The sequence below is a fragment of the Lithobates pipiens genome, unplaced genomic scaffold (assembly GCF_037356315.1).
Source record: "Lithobates pipiens isolate NorthernLeopardFrog02 unplaced genomic scaffold, aLitPip1_a1.2 Scaffold_28, whole genome shotgun sequence".
Classification (NCBI taxonomy): Eukaryota; Metazoa; Chordata; class Amphibia; order Anura; family Ranidae; genus Lithobates; species Lithobates pipiens.
In genome coordinates this window covers 69,875,743-69,901,964 of record NW_027507789.1, presented here as the reverse complement: position 1 = coordinate 69,901,964, position 26,222 = coordinate 69,875,743, and the positions used below count along the sequence as shown (strand labels likewise).

The following is a 26,222-nucleotide window of genomic DNA, read 5'->3' as shown; positions in this document are numbered from 1 at the left end:
TGCCATTAAAGTAGTACTGGCATGCTGTGTCCTTCATACCTTTCTGCAGGACAAGGGCAGAGGCACTGTTTAACCGTATCTCCATAATCCAAGTCAACGTGTGCAGCTTACGGATTTACGATCAACTGCACGGGTTATGACCATCCACAATCAGATAGCAAGTTTTTTTTGTATCACTGAAGAGAGAAGCATCATGGCAGGATCATTACGTGTAATATATTCTGTTGTTTCTGCATTATCTCTGCTTACTGTCTTTAACAAAAATGCTTTTTCTTTGAATACATTTTTTCAAAGGTACGTTTTTGTCTTTTTATTTCTTTTGTGGCTCTTAGCTCTACCCACATACACATTATGTTGGAGTTACAGTCAGCTTTTTCCATTGTGCTTTACTTCTGCATGAGGCAAGCATATACTGTCCCGCTTTGGGCTCTGCATACAGTATGTTTACCCCACACAGAGGAAAACTTGTCCTTTTACTCTGTCTAAAGTAAATGTATGCAGTGCCCTTTGGTTTGGGCTCTGCATACATTTACCCCACACCGAGGAAATGTGTTTAAGTAAAAATGAACTAGTGTGCAGTGTATCAGAGCGACTTTAAAGAAAAAAATGAATGAAAATGCAAAAAGATATATCAGTTTACAAGAACTTTATTTAGGGAAAGGATAAGATATTACATCTGGTAGTGGATAGGCTGGGGTAAGAATTGTCTCTTTGTGTTCCACGTGTGGATTGGGGGGGGGAAAGAGGATTCGGTATAGGCATAGCTCCCAACTGTGCCTGATTTGGAGCAATGTCCCTCTCCCCCCCCCCCCCACTCCACTCATTTTGGTCTGATCTATATAGTTGTATATAAAATGCACTTTTTATCTTTCAAAAAGTGTTTCCCAGTGCTAAACTTTTCATCCAAATTATAAATTGCTGCATTTGTAAATTTTAAAAGCCAATATAAAGGAATAGTAGTGGTAAAAAAAAGTTCCTATGTGGATTTAATTAATTTTTTATTTTTTGGTTAATTCTCCTTTTTAAAGGGGGTGTGGTAGGGGGCGTGTCATAGGCCTACATACATTTGCTAGTAAGTGTCCATCATTCCCATCTCAAAATGTTGGGAGGTATGGTATAGGAATGGGTGGGTAGGGACATTCATGTAGGAACAAATTTGGGTTCAGATTGGGGGGCCATGGAATGAAGAGGTGAGGGATTAGCACAGAACTTGGAAGGAGGTGGAATTTAGGAAGCCAAACGATAATCCTGTGTGGAGTGGGGAAGATAAAAGGAGGACTAGGGCGGTGAAGGCTGGCTTTGAGGAGTGGGCTGATGATGAGTGAGCTGATGAGAGGGGGGTATCAGTGCTGCTGCAAACCTGGAGTGCATGGGGGGGGAACCCTGAAAAGCAGTGAATGGATGGGTAAGTGGTGGCACACATTCTGGCTATGCAAAACAGCATTGCCACTGCATAGATACTATCCATGCACTGCTTCTCCTGGTATTCATCGTTATGTGCTCCAGGATATGGTACAAAGTGCGGCAGAAGCAGGCACTTAGGTTCCCCAGATCCACACTGCACCTCTCCTGCTGCACTTCCTGCAGCAACACTAATACCCTCTCCTTTATTGCTGAAACCAGGCCCCCTCTGATGCTTATTGCATCCACGGAAACGACATTTCCTTTGCCTGGATAATGTTGCAATGGGATCCGGTTCCCCATAATCCTAAAAAAAAAAAAGTAGAAAACAATTGCACAAAACCATGGAAAATATTTAGATAGACAGACATACTAATATATCTGACACAGTGAGTCATCAGTGGGCTTGAGTGTTGGAAGCAGGGGGACATTGTTGGCTGAGGTACTTGTGGACGATTCCCCTGCTAGCACATAAAGATCCACTGCCTCTTCCACAGCCTCACTCTCACCCTGGATGTTTGATGTTGTTCTGAAAGGAGAAAAATTGATTTAAATATCTAAAATATATATATATATAATTAAAAGGAAAAAGTAGATAAAAATGACTATATAAAACTATATAATATAGAATTAAAAAAGGCTTCAGATAACTTTGCAAACCAAAGATAGCAAACCAAAGGGAGGGTTGTGTGTATCTGTCTCTATATAAGAAGTGATCTCAAAGGGAGTGTGAATGAGGACCTAGTTGATGGATAGTGTGATGAGGCTTAAGCATTACAGGTGGAACTGCACATGGGTGTGTGTACTACAAAGGTAATCATTGGAGTTTGTTATAGACCACTCAGTGTCAAGGACTGGGACAGTGACAATAATGGAGGATTTTAACTACCTGGAAATTGACTAGAGAAATGGCACGGCAGAAACAGTTAAAGTGCTGGTAAGCCCATTACAACCACTTTTACTTACATGTAAGCTTAGGTTAAGGCTTACCTGTAGGTGCAAGAAATATGCAAGTTTTAGGAGATATTTGCAAAAGGCCGTCGCCGTAGACAGCGGCGTGCAGGTCCACTGAGCGTGCCGCTGCTAACGGCGATCATGCCGTTAGTGGCAGCTCACGCGCGCATTCGCGGAAGTGACGTCATTGCGGCTCCGGCCAATCACAGTGCTGCAGCCGCTATACCCAGAATGAACATGGACACTTCATGGAAGAGGGGACAGCGGTGAAATCGCAGGCTCCTGTGTCAGGTAAGTGACACATAATGGGCTACTATGTGATGCATAGTAGCCCATTATGCTTTACATTTGCAGGAAAATAAAGAGGAAGTAAAACCCATCAGGGTTTACTTCCTCTTTAAAGGACAAAAAATGTATACCTACTACAAGAAAATTTTATGGTACAGTTCATAGAGGCCCCGACTAGGAAGGATGGTCTCCTGGACCTGGTAATCTTAAACCATGCAGAGCTTATTACTACTAACGTTCATATAAATAAATATCTGGGTAGCACTGATCATAACATGATTTCATTATAAGCATTTGTAAACCGCAAGTAAAAATTTTAAAAAATAAAACCTGCAAGACAAAGGCATAATGTGGTATTATGCATCGCATATTAGCACATTATGAAATACCTTAGAATGAAGCCCTTCCAGCAGTTCCCGCTCACTGCTGACACGGCTTCCCCCCGTGTTTCTTCCAGGTTCGAGGGCTCTGGCGCTGTGAGTGGCCTGAGCTGCAGATTCAGACACGGGCTCTGAAGGTCCAACACTGCAAGCCAGACCTTCCGAGCGCATGCGCCGATGATGTCATCGACTGCATGCACTCTCAATATTTTCTAAACTGTGCAGGCTTAAGAGATAGTCACGGTACCTACAGGTAAGCATTATAGGCTTACATGTAAGTACAAGTGGTGGAACAGAGTTTACAACCACTTTAATGTAATCTTTAAGCAACAAGCACCTACTGGAAATATAACAACCCTTAACTTTAAGAGAGCAAATTTTCCAAGGACGAGGGCTGCTCTCCAAGACTTAGACTGGGAGGGAATTTTGGCATTCGGTGAACACACAACAGAAATGGAAATGTATCAAAAAGACTTTATGTGAACACACTGCAAAGTATATTCCCGTTTAAAAAAGTCGGGTTCACAACCAAAGTAAAAAAAAGCTATAAATAATAAGAAAAGAGCTTTTAAAAAATGTAAAAAGGAAGGAACACTATCATCGTTTAAATGTTACAAAGAATATAACAGAATATGTAAAAAGGAAATCAAGGCCGCAAACATTCAAAACGAATGTCAGATTGTAAAAGATGGTAAAACAAACCCCCAATTTTTTTTTTCAAATATATTATTAGTAAAAAAGTCAGGTCTGAGCATGTAGGCCCTTTACAAAATAATCGACAGTAAGTGACTGGGGACAAAGAGAAGGCAAATATAATACCTTCTTCAGCTCTGTGCATACAAATGAGCATGGAGGAGCTCATGTCCATAATGGGGATGGTATTGACACAGCCCCAAATGATCCACAATTACTCAAAATGTATATGGTCTGGAAATATTTAGAGAGAATAATGCTGAATAAAGCATCTAGACCAGATGGCATACACTCACAGATTCTAAAAGAATTGAGCTCTGTCATTTCAAAGCCATTGTTTTCCAGGACTCTTTAATGACTGGAATAGTGCTACTGGATTGGCGTAAGGCCAACTTGGTGTCTATATTTAAAAAGGCATCAAAGTCTTTACCAAGTAACTATAGACTTGTTAGCAGTGGCAGCTCATCCATACAGGATGCCACCCCCTTAATCCAAACGGGCTTATTTTTGTTGGAAGCACGTGATTAGAGCCGGAGGTTCTAATAGGCTTCAAAAAGGTGGTGTCAGGAAAGGAACAAATACCAGCCTGTCCAGTATCGCTGCTTTCCTAAGCATGTGCGCGGCAGAGCGGAGCTTCGGTGCATACCTGGGAGCAATTTGGCAGAATGGTGAATGTGCGTGTACAACTCAGCAGAACAGCGAACATGTGTACGCAATAGCACAAGCACAACATGAGCCTCTCACCAGCCTATAAAAGCCTCCCTGTGCCATGTCCAGATTGCTGGTTTGTCTTTCAGCTTCCTGTGTGTTTCCTGTATGTATCCTGCTCCTCGATTACCTGTTGTGACCCAGATTGACCTTGACCTGTTCTGATTTCCGCCTGCATCTGACCCTCGGCTTGCCTCTCGGACCTCGCTACCTGCCTCTTGTGTTTGAACCTCAGCCTGTTTACGGTTTTCGCTACCTGTCTCCAGTGATCGACCCTCGGCCTGCCCCCAGACTCTACTATCTGTCACCAGTGCCTGACCCCTGGTTTGCTTATAGACTTTGCTTCCAGCTACCAGTGTTTGACCCTTGGCCTGTTTTACAGACTTCCTATCAGTCTTCAGTACTGACCTTAGCCTGCTTAAAGACCTGTTACCTGTCTCCAGAACAAGACTTTTAAAGGAATCTTGCCGGTCATCGGGGTTTGACCCCCGGCCTGTTGTTGGACTTGTTGTTCATCCACCTCCTCAGGCTTCAGCATCTTCTGGTCCTGCACAGCTGTCTACTTCCTGGTGACCTTCACGCAAGACCTGCCCTGCCTACTGGTGGCTCGTGCCTCTTTGTGCCCTTCACCCCCTGTACCATCTCCAGGAGTGGAGTGCGCTTAGTCACAAGAGGTTATCGCTCTCAGCATCTTGGTCTCGTGAGTACCTCTATTTGACAGAACATAATAGCCATGTCAGAGGCCGACAGAGAGGGTGTAAGGGCTGGCTTAGCCCTTCCTTCTCTGGGCTGGCTGCTCAGCTGTCGGCTAATTGCCAGCTCTCATCTCTCTCCACAGTTACCAGCTGTTCCTGATCATGCTCGTCTGACCTGCCTACTTAAAGCTGTCCAGCTCACTTCACCTCTGCCTTCGCCTTGGTCACATCACAAGAAACCATCTCCTGCGGTTCTGTTTAAAGACTGGCTTGCTGACGTCCCTTCTGGCTCCTTATCCTGCTTGCTGTTGCTCTACTTGGATCCCTGACTTCTGGCCTGGCTGACTACTCAATCCGGTTACTGGACTCTGGCTATGCTTTGACTAAGCTTTTTCTATTTACCTTTTTATTTAATAAACAAGTGTGATTTAATTGTACTTCTGTCTCGGTCTAATTCATGGTTTCTCTCAGTAGGCGAAGGCCATGAATTCAGAATATACAGTCAATCCACTTGTTGGTAATATTTTTTCCAGATTGGATGAGCAAGATCACCGCATGGATCAGTTTGACATGGCATTACAAACACTCCTGAATCGCACAGAATCCCCCACGGTGGCTGCTCTGGTACAACCTGAGTCGCAGGCCATCCCTGCTGCTGCACCAGTCTCTGTGCAGGCACCCGCCTCAAGTATTACCTCTATAAGCCCACGTACACACGGTCGGAGATTTTGCCAACCAAATCCATCGGATTTTGCCCGTCGGATTTAGTCCCACGGATTGTGTCTGAAACTGTTGCATACACGCGGTCGGGCCAAGTTGGCGAAAAATCTGATCTTTCAGAACGTGATGACGTCATTTCGTTACGATGGGACTACATTCAGGCTAGTAGCCAATAGCTTTGATGTAGGAATTTGATCTGAGCATGCATGGCACTTGGTCCGATGAAAATGCTCTACACATGATCGGATTAGGTCCGTCCGGCCCAGTTGGTCGGGAAATATTTCCAACATGTTGGAAAATTGGGTCGGACGGAGATTCGGACGGAATCAGTCCGATGCATACCACACACAGTCGGATTATCTGACCACACAGTCCAATAAGACTCATTCCGACAGATTCTCCGACCGTGTGCACAAGGGCTTAGAGGTATGTCTGCTTCCGCTCCTGTTCCCTAGCAATTTGGCGGTGATCCAGTTCAATGCAGAGACTTTCTCAATCAGGTTGAGATATACATCGAGATGCTGCCCCATGCGTTTCCCACAGACAGAAGCAAAGTAGATTTCGTGATATCTTTGCTTTCTGAGAGAGCCTTGGCCTGAGCTAACCCTCTATGGGAGATGCAAAAACTTGTTGTCTTGAGTTACCTTGAGTTTGTGGCCTCCTTTAAAAGGGTATTTGATGTCCGCTTCTGCTGCCAAGTGCCTCATGTCCATCAAACAGAGTACGAGAACTGTTGCCGACTACGCCATTGCATTCTGTACTCTGGCAGCAGAGGTTGCTTGGAATAATGAGGCCCTCGTGGCTGCTTTTTCTCATGGTCTCTCGGATTCCATCAAGGATGAGATAGCAGCCCAAGATATACTCACTGAGCTGGAGAGCTTGATCTCGTTTGTCATCCTCATTGACTCCAGACTCAGAGAAAGACTTTCTCTTAAGGATCGCTTGCGGAAGCCTCCTGTACATTTGCCTCCGAGCTTTGTAGTCCCACTCCTGCCTCCCTCACCTCCCATGCCTCCTGGTACCGAGTCGGTCAGTGAAGATGAACCCATGAACCTGGGCTTCATGCGTCTCTCTGTGGATGAGAGAGCCTTTAGGAGGAGGGAGAGATTGTGCCTTTATTGTGGTCAGGCAGGTCACTTTTTGAAGTCTTGTCCTACCCGTCCAGGGAATGCCCGAACCTTGAGGTCCTGTCATGGACAGACCTTAGGTGGCGTTGTTTCGTCCTCAGTTATCCAGAAGGATAAGCCCCTGGTTTTGGTCACCCTTTCTTGGGCTGAGTTGTCCATCGAGATACAGGCTCTAATCGACTCTGGGACTGCAGGCCTGTTCATTGATGCTGCATTTGTTTCGCAGCACTCGATTCCACTGCAGCTGCATGAAACTCCACTTGCCATTGAGGCTCTTGATGGGAGACCTTTACAGCCTTGTCATGTTACTCATGAGACGGTTCCATTGTCCATGGCCGTAGGGGCTCTTTACCATGAGATAATCCAATTCCAAGTTCTTTCCTCACCCAGGTTTCCGCTGGTTATTGGTTATCCGTGGTTACAGAGGCACAACCCCTCTTTTGATTGGCTCTGTGCTGAGGGTCTCTCCTGGTCACCACAATGCAGTGAGACATGCTTCCTGAAGGTATCCAAGGTCCTGTGCACCTCTTCACTCCCCTCCCTGCCGGAGGAGTACCGCAATTTTAGCGTTGTTTTTGATAAAGTTCAAGCCGGTAGTTTGCCTCCACACCGGTCTTATGATTGCACAATTGACCTTCAACCTGGTGCCATTCCTCCTCATGGCCAGGTTTAACCTTTGTTGTTCTTGGAGGATAAGGCCATGGAGGAGTATGTTGCTGATGTACTTTCTCAAGGTTTCATCCGCAAATCGTCGTCTCCTGCTGCTGCTGGTTTCTTCTGTGTGAAGAAGTAGAGCGGTGAACTGAGACCTTGTATAGATTATAGGGGTCTAAATCATGTCACGATTAAGAATACAGAGTTATTTGACCGCCTCGAGGGAGCAACGGTTTTCACGAAGCTTGACTTGAGAGGGGCATACAAACTTGTGTGCATTAAGGAGGGTGGACGAGTGGAAAACTGCATTTAATACCAGAACAGGCCATTATGAATACCTGGTAATGCCTTTTGGCCTTTGTAACGCCCCGGTAGTTTTCCAGGAATTGATTAACGATGTCCTCTGAGATTTGTTGCAGTTATGTGTGGTGGTTTATCTCGATGATATCCTCATATTTTCCAAGTCCCTGGAGAGCCACCACACAGATGCCTGTCGTATGCTTCAGAAACGAAGAGAGAACAATCTCTATTGTAAACTGGAGAAGTGCGAGTTCCATCTTGAACAGGTTACATTCCTGGGCTATGTCATTTCCACTGCTGGTTTTTCGATGGACCCAGAGAAACTTTCGGCAGTCCTACAGTGGCCTCGACCCGTGGGTTTACGTCCTCTGCAGCGTTTCCTGGGTTTTGCCAACTACTGTCGGAAGTTTATTTGTAACTTCTCGTCTCTGGTCAAGCCCCTGACTGATATGACCAGAAAGGACGGTAACCCACAAAGTTGGTCTCCGGAGTCCATTAAGGCCTTTGAGACTCTCAAGGCTGCCTTTGTTTCTGCTCCTGTGTTGGCACATCCTGATCCTATGTTGCCTTTTATCCTAGAAGTTGATGCTTCTGAGACTGGAGTTGGCGCCCTTCTGTCTCAACGTCCTAACTCTGAGAGCGCTATGCATCCGTGTGGCTACTTTTCCAAGAAATTGTCACCAGCTGAGTGCAATTATGAGATTGGTGACAAAGAGCTGTTGGCGATCATTTTAGCCCTGAAAGAATGGAGACATCTCCTTGAAAGTACCACTGTGCCTGTTTTTATTCTTACTGACCATAAGAATCTTACATTTTTGTCTAAGGCTAAGCGACTCTCTCCCAGAAGGGTGCGATTGGCTCTTTTCTTGTCGAGCTTTAATTACATTGTCTCATTCTTACCCGGTACTAAGAATGTAAGGGCTGATGCCTTGTCATGACAGTTTTCCTCCACTTCCAAGTCAGAGTCGTTTCCAGTTCCTATGATTCCTCCTGATCGTATCTTGGCTACGGTTCGCACCAGTCTTACTTCTCCTTTGGGTGTCAAAATTCTTTCAGCTCAGGTCCATGCTCCTCCTGAGAAACCTTGTGACCGCTGCTTTGTCACAGAGAGTCTCCGTACTGCTGTGCTCCAGACTTACCATTCTACCAAGACAGCTGGCCATCCTGGGAAGAATCAACTCATTTGGGCCATTTCCCAACAATTCTGGTGGCCTAGTCTACGGGCTGATGTTACTGCCTTCGTAGCTGACTGTCCCGTGTGTGCTCAGAGTAAGACTCCACGACACCTTCCAGTGGGCCTCCTACAGCCCATACCAAATGTAGAGAGGCCCTGGACTCACCAGTCAATGGATTTCATTGTGGAGTTGCCCAACTCCCAAGGCAACACTGTTATCCTTATGGTGGTTGACCGGTTCTCAAAGATGTGTCATTGTATTCCACTTAAGAAGTTGCCTACCTCTAAGGAACTGGCTTCCATTTTTGCTCAGGATATCTTTCGCTTACATGGGCTACCCAAGGTGATTGTCTCGGACAGGGGCAGTCAGTTTGTCTCTCGGTTCTGGCAAGCCTTTTGTGCACAGCTGGGAATCCAGCTTGCATTCTCTTCTGCATATCACCCGCAGTCTAATGGGGCCGCAGAGCGAGCCAATCAGTCCTTGGAGCAATTCCTATGTTGCTATATTTCTGATCATCATAACAACTGGTCAGACCTATTACCATGGGCAGAGTTTGCTCACAACTGTGCCTTGAATTCTGCCTCCCGATTGTCTCCATTTATGGCGAATTATGGTTTCCAACCTTCCATGTTGCCTGACTTGTTTGTTCCGCAGAGTATTCCTGCGTTAGAGGAGCATCTCTGTGGTCTTCGTTCCACTTGGGTACAAGTCCAGGAGGCTTTGCGTCATGCTAATGATAGATACAGACTCCATGCTGACCACAGACGCCTGCCTGCACCTTCCTACCAGGTTGGGGACAGGGTCTGGCTGTCATCTCACAACCTCCGGCTTCGTGTTCCCTCACTGAAGTTTGCACCTCAGTTTATTGGGCCTTTCCGTATCCTTTGCAGGATTAACCCAGAGGTTTACGCTTTGGACCTTCCTCCTAGTATGCGCATCTCAAATGTGTTTCATGTCTCCTTATTGAAACCATTGGTCTGTAACCGATTTACCACCTCAGTGCCACACCCTCACCCTATTCAGGTTGAGAACCATGAGGAGTATGAGGTACAATCCATTGTTGACTCCTGTAGGTTCCGTGGGCGCATACAGTACCCGGTGCATTGGAAGGGGTACGGTCCGGAGGAACGCTCCTGGGTTTCATCCTCGGACGTACATGCCCCTGTCCTCCTCCGTGAGTTCCATAGACGGTTTCCCCTCAAGCCCGGTGGCCCTCCGAGGGAGAGGAGTCATTGAGCAGGGGGTACTGTCAGGGCTGGCTTAGCCCTTCCTTCTCTGGGCTGGCTGCTCAGCTGTCGGCTAATTGCCAGCTCTCATCTCTCTCCACAGTTACCAGCTGTTCCTGATCATGCTCGTCTGACCTGCCTACTTAAAGCTGTCCAGCTCACTTCACCTCTGCCTTCGCCTTGGTCACATCACAAGAAACCATCTCCTGCTGTTCTGTTTAAAGACTGGCTTGCTGACATCCCTTCTGGCTCCTTATCCTGCTTGCTGTTGCTCTACTTGGATCCCTGGGTTCTGGCCTGGCTGACTACTCAATCCAGTTACTGGACTTAACTGTGATTTAATTGTACTTCTGTCTCAGTCTGATTCATGGTTTCTGACAGTGGGTTCCCCTCTTGAGGCCCTGTGCCAGCAGGTTGCAGCCCTTGCACAGGCAGTCCAGAAATTATAAGATGTCCAAATGGAGGGACGTCTCCAGCATCTGTCTGGGTTGCCTGCTCCAGCTGTCGCAGCTCCTACACCTTACATAGTTACATAGTAGGTGAGGTTGAAAAAAGACACAAGTCCATCAAGTTCAACCTATGTGTGTGATTTTATGTCAGAATTACATTGTATATCCCTGTATGTTGCGGTCATTCAGGTGCTTATCTAAACGCTTCTTGAAACTATCAATGCCCCTCGCTGAGACCACAGCTTGTGGAAGGGAATTCCACATCCTTGCTGCTCTTACAGTAAAGAACCCTCTACGTAGTTTAAGGTTAAACCTATTTTCTTCTAATTTTAATGAGTCTTAATAATAATTTTACACGAGTCTTGTTAAACTCCCTTTTGCAAAAAAGTGTTATCCTTATTGTGGGGTCACCAGTATGGTATTTGTATATTGAAATCATATCCCCTCTCAAGCGTCTCTTCTCCAGAGAGAATAAGGCCGCGTACACACGCGCGGACTGTTCGCCCAACTTTGTCCGCTGAACAGTGTTTGGGCGGACAGTCCGCTCGTGTGTGGGCTTTCAGCGGACAGTTTCAGCGGACAGTTTGACGAACAAGGTTTTACGGAATTTCCGAAAAACTGTCCGCTGAAACCTTGTTTCAGCGAACAGTCCGCCCGTGTGTAGGCTTGTTCGTCAAACAAAGTTGCGCGCATGCTCAGAAAGGATTTTCACGCCGAAAGTTATAATGCAGTGTATAGGACGTCGTATTTTTCGTCCCCTCGTACGTGCCGTTCACGTCATCGCGCACGGTTTCAGCAAACTGTTCGTTCGTCGTGTGTGGCCATGTCCGTCCATGCTAATTTTGAGCGGACTGTTTGCCGAAACTGTTGGACGGACAAAGTTGGGCGAACAGTCCGCGCGTGTGTACGCGGCCTAAGTTCAGTACTCGCAACCTTTCCTTATAACAAATATCCTTCAGACTCTTTATTAGCTTTTTTGCCCTTCTTTGCCCTTCTTTGTTGCCCTTTTTGCTCCATTTCCAGGACATCTTTCCTGAGGACTGGTCCCCAGAACTAGACAGCATACTCCAGGTGCGGCCAGAGTGTTGTAGAGTGGGAGAATTATCGTTTTATCTATGGAGTTGATCCCCTTTTTAATGCATGGCAATATACGATTTGGTTTGTTAGAAGCAGCTTGCCATTGCTGAGCCTATCATATACTAGGACCCCCAGGTCCTTTTTCATCCTAGATTCCCCCAGAGGTTCTCCCCTCAGTGTACAGATTGCATTCCTATTTAGCCACCCAAATGCATTATTTTACATTTTTCTACATTGAACCTCATTTGCCATGTAGTTGCCCACCCCATTAATTTGTTCAGATCTTTTTGCAAGGTTTCCACATCCTGCGGAGAAGTTATTGCCCTGCTTAGCTTAGTATCCTCTGCAAATACAGAGATTGAACTGTTTACTCCATCCTTCAGGTTATGAACAAATTAAATAGGATTGGCCCCAGCACAAAACCCTGGGGGACCCCACTACCCACCCCTGACCATTCCGAGTACTCCCCATTTATCACCACCCTCTGAAATCGCCCTTGTAGCCAGTTTTCAATCCATGTACTCACCCTATTGTCCATGCCAACAGACCTTATATTGTACAGTAAACTTTTATGGGGAACTGTGTCAAATGCTTTTGAAAAATCCAGATACACCACGTCTACGGGCCTTCCTTTATCTAGCTGGCAACTCACCTCCTCATAGAAGGTTAGTAGATGGGTTTGGCAAGAACGATTCTTCATGAATCAATGCTGAATACTGCTAATGATACTGTTCTCATTACTAAAATCTTGTATATAGTCCCTTATCATCCCCTCCAACAGTTTACATACTATTGATGTTAGGCTAACTGGACTGTAATTCCCAGGGATGTATTTTGGGCCCTTTTTAAATATTGGTGCTACATTGGCTTTTCTCCAATCAGCTGGTACCATTCCAGTCAGTAGATTGTCAGTAAAAATTAGGAACAATGGTCTGGCAATTACTTGACTGAGCTTCCTAAGTACCCTCGGGTGCTAGCCATCTGGTCCCGGTGATTTATTAATGTTAAGTTTCCCAAGTCTAATTTTAATTCTGTCCTCTGTTAACCATGGAGGTGCTTCCAGTGATGTGTCTTGAGGATAAACACTGCAGTTTTGGTTACTGAAGCCCCCTGATTCCCTCCTGAAGACTGAGGAGAAGAATAAATTCAATATCTTCGCCATCTCCCCATCCTTTGTAATCAGATGTCCTTCCTCATTCCTTATGGGGCCAATATGGTCTGTCCTCCCTTTTTTACTATTTACATATTTAAATAATTTCTTGGGATTTTTTTTGCTCTCCTCCGCTATGTGTCTTTCATGTTCTCTGTAATGCCGCGTACACAAGACCGGACTTTCCAGCAGACTAGGCCCGATGCGGTCTTCCTGACGGACTTTCGGTGGAGTTCCGATCTACTTTCCGAACAAATAGACTTGCCCACACACACGACCGGACTAAGTCTGTTCGAAAGTCCGTTCGTTTTGAACATGATGACGTAAGACGGGACTGAAAAAGGACGTTTAATAGCCAGTAGCCAATAGCTTCCCTTGTGTTGTGTTTGGTCCGTCGAACCAGCATACAGATGATCGGTTTTCCCGATAGGAATTGAGTCTTTCGGTAAGATTTGAAACATGTTCTATTTCTAGGTCCGTTTACTCAGTCTAATCTTAGTTTTTTTTCATCTGAGGCCATTGTTACTATTCAATTTTGGGTGACTACTATTGTTTATTTCATACAATTCGGATGATAGTGCATTTTATTTACTCAGTCTAATCTTTGTTTTTTTCATCTGAGTCCATTGTTACTATTTCTAGGTCAGTCTGATTTTTTTTTAATGAAAAACGATTGGGTTAGCCCACACACGATCGGATTGTCCAACGGACTGATTCCGTTGAACCAAGTCTGCCGGAAAGTCCGGTCGTGTGTACGCAGCAGTAGATGTCCTTATTGCACCCTTACATTTCTTGTTGCATTCTTTATAAAGTCTGAATACTGATGATCCCTCAACCTTGTATTTTTTGAAGGCCTTCTCCTTTGCTTTTATATGCATTTTTACATTGGAGTTAAGCCATCCAGGACTTTTGATCGCTCTTTTAAATTTATTATCCAATGGGATGCATTGGCTAATGCCTTTATTTATTATGCTCTTAAAGCAAACCCATCTCTCCTCCACATTCTTTGTTCCTAAGATTTTATCCCAATTTATGCCTTCTAGTAAGGTTTGTAGTTTAGGGAAGTTGGCTCTTTTTAAATTCAGTGTCTTTGTTTCCTATGTGTGATTTATACGGAAGCCAATTGACCTGTGATCTGTGAAGCCAATTGACCTGTGATCATATTTACACATCCGTAATCAGGTCTGTATTGTTGGTAATCAGTAGATCGCTTTATTTCTAGTTGGTGCATCTAACATCTAACCCACAAAATTGTCCTGCAAGACATTTAGGAACTAGCAAGCCTTAGATGGATGCGTGGTTCCCTCTGCCCAGTCTATGTCTGGATAATTAAAATCTCCCATTATGATAACACTTCCCATCCTTGCTGCTAATCCATATTGTGATAGCAGATCAGTCTCCCCTTCCTCCCTCAGGTTAGGGGGCCTATAGCATACTCCCAGTATTATTTTCCCCTTAGCTTCATCCTTCTTCCGGGGCCACCCCATCTCAGGCACAGACCAGCTCTACTGTTGTAATGACCCTTCCTGAACCCGGGGTTCCTACACCTGAGCGATTTTTTGGTGACCGGAAGAATTTAAGATCATTCAAGAACGCTGCTCTTTGTACCTGGCCCTCCAACCCAGAACCTTCTCCTTAGAAGTTGTGAAGGTGGGATTCATAATCTCCCTATTATCCGAAGAGCCGCAGGCTTGGGCCCATAACTTTATGGAGCAAAGGAGCCCTATTTTGAACTCACTGGATGCTTTCTTTGAATCAATGTCTCAACTATATGATGACCCCCAGCACACTGCCACAGCTGAAGCCATCCTACACTCCCTTTCTCAAAGGAAGAGACCGGTGGAAGGTGGTCGATTTCTGAAAATGGTCAGCTGATTTGGCATGCAACGAAGCTGCCCTCAAGTGCCAATACCATCAGGGTCTTTCTGAGGCTCTTAAGGATGAGCTGGCTCAGGTCGAGACTCCAACTACTCTGGAAGAGTTAATCCAACTAGCCATCAAGCTAGACAGGCGCATGTATGAACAGCGTTTCGAGCACTTTCAGTCTTCTCGGCCTACTTGGATGCTACCCAAGCTTTCTCCAGTTCATCCTCCATTCCCAGTTTCTTCTGCTGTTCCTACTGTGGAAAGTGAACCCATGCAATTGGGACTGGAATGATCTCCTCTCACTCCAGATGAAAGACAACGGAGATGACAAGCCAATTTGTGCCTATATTGTGGGGGTTCAGGACACTTCCTATGCAACTGCCCCGTGAGACCCAGTAAGTCACGCTCTCAGTTTATCATGAACTATCAGGTCACTGGTACTGATCAAACTCATGTCATCCTCCCTGTCTCCTTACAGGAAGCGGGTTCTGAGACTAAATTGGCCAAGAGGAGAAGCATGGGCTTCCAATCTCCTTCCTCCCATCCAGCTTGGTGCTGTGCGTCATCCAGGCATGCCTGACACTTTGACTCGGCTCCCCTGGTCTTTAGTAATTTTGCGTATCATGGCGAATATTTTTTTCCAGAAGCTTCTTATTTTAGGACAATCCCACCAGAAGTGAATCGTGGAGCCCATATGTGAGCAGTTGCGGAACCAAAGTAGAGAGGCTGTAGGATACAATTTGGTTAGCCTTGTGGGTACCATAGAGTCAGCACTTTGAGGCCTGCTTCGATTAGTGAAATATTTAGGATTTCTCGGTAGGCTCGAGGCATTCCACTCTTGTGAGAGTTCCTTCCCCCATTCTGTCATGTAGCTGGGTTTAGAATTGACCCTGGCGAGTGACTTGTAGATCACTGAGAATCCTCCTCTCTGCTCCATGGCCTGAGTACACCAGTGTTCGTATGGTGTAATGGAAGGAGAGGAGGGTTTGGTCTTTCATAATGTGTGGAGAAAGTTGGAAATTCTGAGGAATCTAAATCTCTCAGAGGTTGGCATGTCTAGTTTTCTAGTGCAATAAATAAGGGTGAGTGCAACCACTTGTCCAACCACCATTGTAAATCTTTAATGTTCATTTTTAGAATGAATTGAGGATTGTGGAATAAGAGGGCGAGCGGGCGGATCTGAGATGTTAATTTCATGTGTCCTTTTAAGCTGTCCCGTAAGGGGTATGAGTGGGACAAAGTCGGGGCCATAATTGAAGAACGGTTTTGAGGGGGGCACCACATTAGGTAGTCAAGGGTGAAACATGGTACTGCCTGACACTCCATTTGGAGCCAGTACCGTCTGATTTCTCTTGAGTAGATTATAGAAATCTGTGTTAACTGAGCTGCCTGATAGTACCATAAGAGGTTGGGTAAATCAAATCCTCCCTTTTTGCGGGCTCTGAAGAGGACCCCTTTAGCACATCGATGACCTTTTGAATCCCCATACAAAGGTGATAATTGGTTGGTACACCTTTTTAGTGAGGGTGACTCCAAGGTAGGGTATCATGGAGTCGCTCCACGTGGAATCAAAATGGTCTTTCAGTCAAGAGAGTAAGGATTCTGTGTAGAAATCATGGGAAGCTCCCATGATCTTTTGCGGGTTGTGTGTTGTCATGCCTTCTAGTAAAACGTAAAGCAGGGGGTGCTTGCATATGAAATTTGGGGGTTAGACCTGTCGCCAACATTGAGCCCATTCTATCCTTGTGTTGGAAAGATGTAAGTGCAAGGTTTAGTGCAGTTCTAGCTGCATCTAGGGTGGATATGGGTACAGCTGTAGGGTCATGTTTGTGTTGATTGCTGAGTCCTATATTTATGGTCTAATCACAAAATGTACAGTTATGTGAGAAAAATATGGCTACACCCTTTGATTTGTCCTCAGCGTTAGCCAAGTAGAAGATGGGGAATTTGGGGTGGATGAACTTGGGGTTGTACAGTCTTGGAAAGTGAATTTCTTGGAGCAGTACCATGTCAATTTTCTGGCTGTGAAAGTATTGAAATATTTTTCTATGTTTGATAGGGGAATTTAGTTCCTGTGTATTGTGCATAACGACTCTTAGCATAGGGGGTGGGCTTTTAATGTTAGCCATGGAAAGAGAGGAGGAGGTTCTCAGGATGTGTAGAGCCACTTACCAGTAGGTGTTCGGAGCGGTTGAGGATGAACATATAAAAGTGGTATGGTCATCTTCCCTGGAGAGGTAAGGTAGTCCAGAAGTTGGTGTGGTGTCAAGTCTCTAAGGAGCCATATCAGAGTTCGTGGAGAGGGTTGGAACCCTGATGTGGATGAGGTTAGCACGCAGAAGGCTTTCTGCGGGTAGCCATCTTATCAGGTGGGGTTGGAGTGCTTAGACCTTTTAGGTTTGTGTTTCTGCCATAGCGGTACTATAGGGCTTGTGGGGAGTTGGAATTTAGATGTTTCAGCAGCTGATCCTGGTGCCGGGGAAGCGGGGGCTTGTGAGATGATGCCCAGGCTTAAAAGAAATATTTCACCATCCAGAAATTTGGAGAACATGTAGGACTTGTTCAGCCTGTCAGATCTAGATGGTCCTACGGCTCTGTGTGCCCAGTCTAATTCCAGTCTTTGCTGTGGAATGTCCAGGATAAACTCCTGAATGAGGGAGCAGACTGCAGCAGGGGTATCAGATCCCCTGATCTGAAAGTTGTACCTTCTGGATCTGATTTCAAGATCATCCATTTTAGAAAGTGTGGTCTTGAGTTGGTCTTGCATCCGGTCTGTATTTTGGTTAGCCCTGGCTACAGTAGCGTCCAGTTTGCTTTCTATCGCCTCCATATGGGAACCCAAATTCTATAGGTCCGGTTTAATTTCCCCAGTTATTTTAACTGCCATGGAGGATAAGCCCCGGTCCAGCATCTCAGAGAACTTTAGAAACAAGGAAGCTGTATCAAAAGGCAGGATGGAGGGCTGCGGTTGTGCTGTCCATGGTATGGAGCGCGAGATGACCGGAGCAGCACGGAGCTCCCTGTCTAAGTGGCCATCTTAGAAGCCTTGCGCATGAGCACTTGAGGATTTTTTATCTTAATACATAGAATGAATTAGGATAAAAAAACCTTCTGTCTTCAAAACCACTTTAAGGGGGGATAGGATCGACATCATTAAACACATAGTGTTTAAGTCCAGATATTGAACTTAGTGTACTCTTTACATTTAGAGGAAAGGAGATTTCATCTCCAAATATGGAAAGGTTTCTTCACAGTAAGAGCTGTGAAAATGTGGAATAGACTTCCTCAAGAGCTGGTTCTGGCCTGCTCAGTAGATTGCTTTAACCACTTCCCGACCGGCGCACGCTGATGTACGTCGGCAGAATGGCACGGGCAGGCATATTGGCATACAGGTACGTCCATTTCTATATGCCACCCTGCCATAGTGTGCGCGCCACTGGCTGCGCGCTTGCGTGCCGGTCGGGACCCCTGTGAGTCCGGTTGCGGGTCCCGCAGACTCGGGGATACCCGCGATCGTCTCACAGGGAGGCAGAATGGGGAAATGCGGTAAACAGCATCGCCCCATTCTGCCTAGCAACAAGTGACACTGATCTCTGGTCCATGTGATTGGAGCAGAGATCAGTGTTCACCAACGCAAAGCCCAGCCCCCCACAGTTAGTAACACGCCCCTGGGAACACTTAACCCCTACACTGCCACCCCTTGGTTAAACCCTTCACTGCCAGTGTCATTTACACAGGAATCAGTGCATTCGTAAATGACAATGGTCCCAAAAATGTGTCAAAAATGTCCGATGTGCCCGCCATAATGTCACAGTCACAATAAAAATCGTTGATGGCGCCATTACTAGTAAAAAAAATGATTAATAAAAATGCCATAAAACTATCCCCTATTTTGTAAACGCTATAACTTTTGCGCAAACCAATCAATAATCGCTTATTGGGATTTTTTTTACCAAAAGTATGTAGAAGAATACGTATCGGCCTAAACTGAGGGAAAAAAATGTTTTTTTTATATATTTTTGGGGGATATTTATTATAACAAAAAGTAAAAAATAATGAGTTTTTTTCAAAATCGTCGCTCTATTTTTCTTTATAGCGCAAAAAAAAAACCGCAGGGGTGATCAAATACCATCGAAAGAAAGCTCTATTTGTGGGGAAAAAAAGAACGTCAATTTTGTTTGGGAGCCATGTTGCACGACCGCGCAATTGTCAGTTAAAACGACGCAGTGCTGAATCGCAAAAAGTGGTCTGGTCTTAAGCCAGCAAAATGGTCCGGTCTGAAAGTGGTTAAAAAAGCCTGGAATCTTTCTTCAATGCTCATAATTAGGGATGAGCCGAACACCCCCCGGTTCGGTTCGCACCAGAATTTTCGAACGGACCCCAAATTCGAACGAACTTTAGAACCCCATTGAAGTCTATGGGACTCGAACGTTCGAAATGAAAAGTGCTAATTTTAACGGCTAATATGCAAGATACTGTCCTAAAAAGGGTTTGGGGACCTGGCTCCTGCCCCAGGGGACATGGGTCAATGCCTAAAATGTTTTTAAAAATGGCCGTTTTGGCGGGAGCACTGATTTTAATGACGATTAAAGTGAAAAAAAAGGGAAAAATTCCTTTAAATATGGTGCCTGGGGGGTGTCTGTAGTATGCCTGTGAAGTGCCACGTGTTTCCCGTGTTTAGAACAGTCCCTGCACAAAATGACATTAAACGGAAATAACACCATTTAAAACTGCTTGCGGTTTTAATGTTTATATCTGGTTCCTGCAATATGGTTGAAAATCATTGAGAAAAATGGCATGGGTAGCCCTCCCTGCCCATTACCAGCCTATTTGGGTCTTGTACGCATATTAAGGGGAACCCTGTACCCATATTAAAAAAAGGAAATGCGTGTGGCCCCCAGGCCCTATATACTCAGAACAGCAGTATACAGGCGGTGCAAACAAGACAGGGACTGTGTAGGTTTGTTGTGTTAAGTTGAATCTGTTTGTAATTTTCAACTGGTACATTTTTAAAGTGTAGCTCCAGTCAAAAAAACAATTTTTAAGCTTTTTGGAAAACATAGGGAAGGGTTATCACCCCTGTATAATTTGTTTTGTCGTCCATCTTTTTTCATCTCACTTGCTGTTGTCTCCTTCCGTTTGCAAGTAGGAGATGTTTGTAAATTGGATGTTTGAAAGTAGGGGCCTGCCCTATATGCTCTGCAGAAATGGCGGAACAAGGTGTTTGGTTTTGCCACAACATTGTAAGCCCTCAAAGTGACTCTTGGTGGGCGCTGGAGCGCCCTGCTGTGAACGATTATATCAAGAATTGTAATTACATGCCATTGTTGAACAGTGGTAGAAAAATTGACCTTTGGTGGTTGTGGTGCTGGTGCCACAACACTATAAGTCCTCACCGTTACTCTGGGTGGGCACAGGAAGGGGCCCTCCTGTGAAATATTATATCAAGAATTGAAATTACATGTCCCTGTTAAACAGGGGCAGAAAAATTGGGCCTTAGGCACTGGTGCTGGTGCCACCACACTGCAACCTCTGCCATATACTCTAGTTTTATTGCAGGAATTAGCCCTGCTGCAAAGCATTGCATCAAAAATTGTAATTAAACGCCCCTGTTAAACAGGGGCAGAAAAATTGGGCCTTAGGCACTGGTGCTGGTGCCACCACACTGCAACCTCTGCCATATACTCTAGTTTTATTGCAGGAATTAGCCCTGCTGCAAAGCATTGTATCAAAAATTGTAATTAAACGCCCCTGTTAAACAGGGGCAGAAAAATTGGGCCTTAGGCACTGGTGCTGGTGCCACAACACTGCAACCTCTGCCATATACTCTAGTTTTATTGCAGGAATTAGCCCTGCTGCAAAGCATTGCATCAAAAATTGTAATTAAACGCCCCTGTTAAACAGGGGCAGAAAAATTGGGCCTTAGGCACTGGTGCTGGTGCCACCACACTGCAACCTCTGCCATATACTCTAGTTTTATTGCAGGAATTAGCCCTGCTGCAAAGCATTGCATCAAAAATTGTACTTAAACGCCCCTGTTAAACAGGGGCAGAAAAATTGGGCTGATGGCATCAACCAGAACCAGAAATGTTCTTCCAACATATCAGCGGAGGAGGAAGAGGATAGACAATCAACATAACAGGACAGTCACTCAGCATCAGCATAGGCAGTCTTGAAGGGATGTGATATTTCAAAAAAAATTATTCTGTTACATCAGCTTCAGGTGCTTGGTAGCTGTGGGTGATCCAAGACTGATTCATCTTGATGAAGGTCAGTCGATCAACTGATTCGGTGGACAGGCGCACCCTGTGATCGGTAACAAAGCCACCAGCAGCACTGAAGGTGCGTTCCGAAAGAACGCTGGATGCAGGACAGGCCAGTAGCTCAATTGCATACTGTGCAAGCTCTGGCCAGTGATCCATCCTCAAGACTCAGTAAGCCAGAGGATTTTCGGTGGGAAAGGTGTCCAAGTCTGACCTTGCCCCTAGGTATTCCTGCACCATGTAAATCAGACGCTGGCGATGGGTGCTGGAACCGATCATACCTTGGGGCTGCGGACTAAAAAATTGTCTGAAAGCATCAGTCAGACGGCCACCTTCTCCACCGCTCCTTCTGACCGATGCCTCAGCAACACGTTGTCCAGGACCAGGAGTTTGTAACCTCCCAGTCTCTGGGAACGCGTTGCACAGACCTTTCTGCAAGGCCTCCCGGAGATGTCTCATCCTCTGCTCCCTCTGCGATGGCAAGATAAGGTCGGCAACCTTACCCTTGTACCGTGGATCAAGGAGAGTGGCCAGCCAGTAATGGTCCCTCGCCTTGATCCGAAGAATACGAGGATCCTTCCGCAGGCTTTGCAGGATCAGGGAGGCCATGCAGCGTAGGTTAGCTGAGGCATTCGGTCCGGAGTCCTCTGGGTCACTAAGGACAACATGATCCGCAGCTACCTCCTCCCAGCCACGTACAAGTCCACGTGTTTCTTGGGACTGTAAATCATCCCTACAAGACTGCTGCTGCTGCTGCTGCTGATGCTGAGTGCCAGCCTCCACCTCCATGCTGGCACAATCATCCTCCTCCTCCTCATCCTCTTCCTGTGTGATGGGTGGCACAGCAGGAACACTGTCTGGATAAAGGGGGCCTTGAGAGGCAAGGAAGTCCTCCTCTTCCTGCCTCTGTTCTGCCTCAAGTGCCCTGTCCATTATTCCATGCAGCGTATGCTCCAAGAGGTGGACAAGAGGTACAGTGTCACTGATGCATGCATTGTCACTGCTCACCATCCTTGTGGCCTCCTCAAATCCCTGATCATGCCCCACTGGCGTGGTGATGAGAAAAAACCGAGCTCCCCTGACCCTGTCCTGGTGCCGTAGTCGCACAGGTACTCATTGATGGCCCTCTGCTGCGTGTGCAGCCGCTGCAGCATGGCCAATGTTGAGTTCCATCTGGTGGACATGTCACATATAAGGCGGTTCTTGGGCAGGTTCAACTCCTTTTGGAGCTCAGCCAGCCGAGCACAGGCATTAAATGATCGGCGGAAATGCACACAGACTTTCCTGGCCTGCTTCAGGACATCCTGTAAGCCGGGGTACCTGCCCAAGAACCGCTGCACCACCAGGTTAAAGACGTGAGCTACACAGGGCACATGGGTCAGTTGTCCCTGTCGGAGGGCGGAGAGGAGGTTGGTGCCATTGTCGCAAACCACCATTCCTGGCTTAAGCTGACGTGGCGTCAACCACCTCTCGGCCTGCCCCTGCAGAGCTGACAAAACATCCGCCCCAGTGTGGCTCCTGTCCCCCAAACAAAACAATCGTTTTGCCTGCGTACTTGCGTAGCCCCTGGAACGCCTACGGAGCACCGCTGGTTCTGAGGACAGAGCACTGGAAGAGGCCATGGAGGAAGAAGAAGAGGAGGGGGTGGAGGAGAGAGGTGTGTCACAACCAATAGTAGCATTTTGGAGGCGTGGTGGCGGAACAACCTCCAACACTACTGCACCTTGTCCTGCATCCTTCCCAGCTGCCAGAAGAGTGACCCAATGGGCCGTGAAAGACAGGTAACGTCCCTGTCCATGCCTGCTGGACCATGAGTCAGCGGTAATATGCACCTTACCGCTGACCGCCCTGTCCAGCGAGGCAAGGACATTGCCTTCCACATGCCGGTAGAGAGCCGGAATCGCCTTCCATGAGAAAAAGTGGCGTTTGGGGACCTGCCACTGAGGAACCGCACATTGTACAAACTCATGGAAGGGGGCCGAGTCTACCAACTGAAAAGTCAGCAGTTGAAGTGCTAGCAATTTAGCCAAGCTAGCATTAAACCGCTGGGCATGTGGATGGCTGGGAGTGAACTTCTTTCGCCGGTCCTGCAGCTGGGGCAGGGACATTTGCCTGCTATAATCGGACGTGGGTGTACCGCTAGCAGAGTTCCCGAAAGCACTTGGCTGTGACACACCTAATTCTACACCTTCATTCCTCTCAGAGCAGGTTTCAGAGAGGACTGAAGGTCTAGTGGGGTTGGAGATGCCAGCTGATGAGGAGCAAGGAGAGGTCCGCTTTGTTCTTTGGTGTGGGTCTTTGAGGTACGCTTGCCAACGAGCTGCATGGCAGGTCAACATATGTCTGGTCAAGCATGTGGTGCCCAAGCGGCTGATGTTTTGGCCACGTGAGATACGCTTGAGACATATGTTGCAAATAGCAGCGGTGCGATCTGATGCACTCATCTCAAAAAAGGCCCACACCAAAGTACTTTTAGAATAACGCGCAGAGGCAGCGCTCTGCACAGGCGGAGCTCTGCGGTGTGATTCAGTCGGTGTGCTGCCCCTAAGCTGGCCCCCGGAGGGCATCCTGCCTCGTTGGACATGTGCCTCCTCCTCCTCCTCCTCCTCTCTCCTTCCAGGCACCCACGTGGAGTCAGTGCCCTCATCATCCCCTCCCTCTTCATCGCTGTAGCAAACCTGGCAGTATGCTGCAGCTTGTGGAACATGACTGCCAGATTGCTGTCCTTCTTGAGCATCCCCTCTCTCTGCGCTCACGCTACTGCCTTCCTCTAGCTGAGTGTCATCATCAGAGCCCACAAAACACTGGGCATCCTCCTGGAGCATGTACCCAACACTGTGCTCAAAGAGTTCAGGAGACTCCTCAGGAGGACGTGGTGGGTCTAGGGAAGGAGTCACTGATGATGACATTGAGAGGAGGGAAGACGATGCGTTGGCAGCTGCTTTGCTAGTACCCTGAGACTGGGTGAGAGAGGATGAGGAGGATGAAGAGGGCTTGGTCATCCACTCTACCAAGTCGTTGGCATGTTGCGGTTCAACATGTCCAGCTGCCGAAAAGAAGGACAAGCGTGTCCCATGGCCACGTGCTGATGACAATGCACCGCGTCCACGACCAGCACTGTTGTCTCTAGACACAGAGCCTGCTTGCCCTCTTTTATCGGCTCGCGCCTGTCTGCCTCTCCTTGCTGGCCTTCAAGACATGGTAATGGCCTGAAGGGAGTTGGGTAAAAAAGCAGTTGGGTAGTGTATATTGTGCTAGAGGCACACAACACCCACTAACTCCTGCAGATGCCTTTATTATAGAACACCAGAGATAAAGGGGTATATACAGATGTATATTGTGCTGTGCTGGAGGCACACACAACTTCCAATAACTCCTGCAGATGGCAAGTGCTCTCAAATAGAGAAGAGCTATGTAGGTGGATATAGCGGTATGTACTGGGTACAGAGCACACAGACAGCACGCACTAGCTCCTAACACTACTGACTGCAAGCTCTATTATAAAAGATAGATCACTAGCTATATAGGTGAGGTGAATATAGCGGTGTATACTGCGGTCAGGGCACGCAGACAATAACCACTACACAACAGCAAGATCGAAAATCGGCCGAAAACGATCGGTGTGTACTATGTTGAAGGTACACAGAACACCCACTGCTTCAGACGCCAACACACTACACAAGGCCACCGCGCTGGCGGCCTTATATAGTGTGGGGCGTGCACTAACAGCCTGAGCTATGATTGGCCACAGGCATCCTGCCTGTGGCCAATCATGGCTCTCCTCGCTGCTGGCGCTGCGATTGGCCAAGCATGCGGGGTCACAGTGCATGCTTGGCCAATCATGAGCCAGCAATGCACTGTGCCATCGCAGTGCATTGTGGGCCGTGAGCGCTACACGAATTTGGCGCGAACGGACCAAAATGTTCGGACTTCGCCGAACGGACGAACAGCCAATGTTCGAGTCGAACGTATGTTCGACACGAACACGAAGCTCATCCCTACTCATAATATAACTGGACACTAACTTTTATAGGTAAAGTTGATCCAGGGAATAACTGATTGCCTCTCAGGGGATCAGGAAGGATTTTTTTCCCCTGCTGTAGAAAATCGGTTCCTGCTTTGCTCTGGTTTTTCGTCTTCCTCTGGATCAACTGTTGGTATAGGGTTGTGTGTATAGGATTGTATGATTTTTTATTTGTTTTTCCTTAAGGATATCTTTTTTTCCCCTTTTTCCCCTTTTATTGGTTGAACTAGATGGACTTTATTTGTTTTTCCTTAAGGATATATATTTTTTCCCCTTTTATTGGTTGAACTGGATGGACTAGATGTGTGTTTTTTCAACCAGGCTAACTATGTAACTATATGTAACCATGTAAAGAAAAAATATTCTACAAAAAACGTGAAAAACAAATGATGCTGAAAAATTTGTAAAAATAATAAATTTATACTCTAGCCTGTAAAAAAGAAAGAAAAATGAAAAAAGGCTGAAGAACATTAGGAAAAAAATATATAAATAAAAAAATGAAAGAATCATAATAATAAAAATACATTACCAAAAAATTTAAGAAACAAAAAAATATATACTTACTATCCTGTGTTTAGGGATTTCCACCACTTGGCCAGTAACTAGGCTGCAAAAAAAAAAAAATGTGGAAAAGAAGGTTAATTTGCAATCATCAGTAACAATATAACATGCACATCATGCCTTCTGTACAATGAACTTACTTCTTTCCTTTTGCTGCAAAGTACTCAATCGCTCCCAGTTTGGCGTGAAGGCTGATGTAATGTCCATCCATGTTTTCGCTTTCCTTAAGCGATCGTTGTTGAGGGGAGATAACTTCCACAATTCTGCGTAGGCCTCTGCAGCAGTGAAGAGCTCTGCCTGGGACACTACGACACGGCTGAGCAAAGGACACTTGAGCAATATACAGACAGGAATTTCCGGGTTTGGCTGATGATACAGTGACCAATCACATTACTAAATCCTAAAATCGCTTGAAGCAGCTAAACACAGCATACAGTGTTAACTCATGTTTAACCACAATTAGAAGCGTCAAGCATTTTTGCAGTTCCTGATTTCCTCTTCAGAACGTGCT

General features: G+C 46.2%; 1 protein-coding gene and 1 long non-coding RNA gene across 12 annotated transcripts in view; both read right to left on the bottom strand.

Annotated features, from left to right (window-relative positions):
* SRCIN1 (SRC kinase signaling inhibitor 1) overlaps positions 1 to 26,222 on the bottom strand; it is a 942,827-nt gene that overhangs the window by 574,281 nt on the left and 342,324 nt on the right. The gene's annotated exons all lie outside the window — the stretch shown is intronic.
* LOC143935478 (uncharacterized) lies at positions 801 to 26,222 on the bottom strand. The gene is made up of 3 exons (XR_013263527.1): positions 25,852 to 26,222; positions 25,715 to 25,757; positions 801 to 1,930 (listed from the first exon to the last, which is right to left on the bottom strand). It is a non-coding gene; the product is annotated as an uncharacterized LOC143935478 (long non-coding RNA).